We start from the raw sequence: 2,329 nt of genomic DNA, 5'->3' as shown, positions 1-2,329 counted from the left end.
AAGAGCACTCACATACAGCCTCAGTGATTCATACAGAAATACGGTCATATAAATTTTTAAAATTATGGGCAAGTATGACAAAACAGCAGACCCTGTTCAATTCATTCAAATGTTTGAACATAGATGTGAAGCCTTTGGAAATCCCAATTGCCCCTCTAAGGTACATGCATTGAACTTATGCATAGAGGGAAAAGCTAGTCGATGGCTCATCGCATTGCTGCCGGAAATCAAGGCCAACTTCAAAACCTTGAAATCAACCTTTGTACATGGCTTTTCCGGACAAGGTGATCGGTGGAGTGTAGTAATAGAACTCTATTCAATTGAGCGTCAACCAAATGAATCCATTAGAGATTTTATCCTTAGGATAAAACTCTTGGGCTCACATTGTGAGTCATGGAAAAAATTAAACGATGTTCAATTGAGAAGATGTTTCATGATGGGTTTAAAGAATAACAGCTTACACAACTTGATCATTGTAACCAATTCGGAAACATTCGTCAATGTTGCAAAGAAGCAATACATTTAGATGACAACATGCTAGAAGATGATCATGCTACGAGGTGCTCCTCATCTAAACCAAGTGAAGCAATGGCAAAAGAAAGATCAATCTCGGAATTGACATTCTTAGAGTTTTATGCAGCCTTGCTTGAAACCTTACAGCCAACATCTCTACTAAGAGAGCATTAAAACCTTCAAACCCAGACATCCTTAATGCCTCTAAAGGTGAGGAGTGAAATGCCTTGTGTTGAATGCGATCACTACGACCATCCGAATCCTCATTGTGCACATACAAGGCACATGTCCTTCTATACTGCATATATTGTAAAACCTTTGACCAAATGATACTAAAAAGTGTCCCACCTCATCCATAATAAACTCAAAACCTCCGTCTCCCATGCACCAAATAGAAACAATCAAAAGGGTAGAAACTGCTCAGGAGGCAGTTAATCGAACACTTCAGTGTTTCTATTGCCGTGGACCTCACAAGGTGGCAGACTGCACAGTTTGGAATACTTCCATGCCCATAGTCACTGACACCTTGCGACGACCAATGTGTGAACGATGTGGTATCGATCACATGTTCCAAGATTTCCAAGACGAGTTGCTTCAATGCAGCTTGTCTCACAAAATACAACTCTTAACATCTTAAGTGTACAAAATGGGCAACTAGCCACAGTGCCATTGAATGTGCTTATACGCTTATTACAAGCCAAGGCACAAGAAACAATAAACAATAACGTAAAATTCAATACCTCAATGTGGGTAGAAGAACATACTTCAAAACAGAACCTAAAAGAGAAAACAAAACCTTGTAAAACCAAGAAAAACAAAGGACAACAAATTGTTGAAAACCAAGGTTGAATGAAAAGACATGGAAAAGGAGTCTGTAAAGGACATAAACCCAAAAGGGGACATAAACACAAAAGAGCCACCTCTAGGAAGGTTCCCTTATCATAGTTCAATGCACCTTGGTGTGGGATTAATGTGTAACCTATAGGAAGGTGCCCTTAATTGACTTACATGCACCTTGGTGTGGGATTAAATGTTCCCTCTAGGAAGGTGCCCTTAATTGACTTACTTTTTGAGCCAATTCGACCCAAATTAAGGGTTTACATGTACATTTTCTAGTACATAAAGTTACATTTATTCAAATTCTTACAATATCGTAAACAAATTCTTAACATCTAGTGAGCCATGAAGGAGGTGCCTATTCATTTTGTAAAAGGAGTCAATATCTTTCTTGTTTGAGGGTATAACTTTACATGTAACATTCAAAATTTTATGCAAGCTAGCCTCTTATGAAATTAGAGGGATGGAATTTAGCACTAATATATACCACATCCTACACATGAACTTGGTGGTTACGTAACTGTTTGATTATTCATATTTTCTCTTGTACATGTGCCACTGGCCCCTAAATCTAGATTAATCTCTATTTAATATCACAATATGATAAATTAGGATAGAGGTTATTCACATTCTTGAATGTGTGTTTCGAGGAAAATAGCACCTTTCTCAAAATCTAGAAGTTTGAAGTTGTTGAAATGTCAAGTTTTCAATATTTTATACTTCTTAAAGTGTGGGGTTGATGTAGTGTTAACATATCAAATTGGTTCATCTTCATAGTTTGCATTATCCTTCATGAATATCAATGGTAGAAATATAAAACATTAACAAATATTGACTTTTCTTCTTTTTAATGAAATTTCAAAAAGCTAGTGAAGGTACATTACATTTTTTAAGAACTTTGCAAATCACAAACAATTGTTAGGAAACATTTGCACAACAAATTTTAGTGTGAAGCATTGACTTCTACAAAAAAACCAGC

This window comes from Cibotium barometz, chromosome 32 (assembly GCF_041138505.1).
Source record: "Cibotium barometz isolate CiBa-2024 chromosome 32, ASM4113850v1, whole genome shotgun sequence".
Lineage (NCBI taxonomy): Eukaryota > Viridiplantae > Streptophyta > Polypodiopsida > Cyatheales > Cibotiaceae > Cibotium > Cibotium barometz.
Note: the sequence above shows the minus strand (reverse complement) of the source record.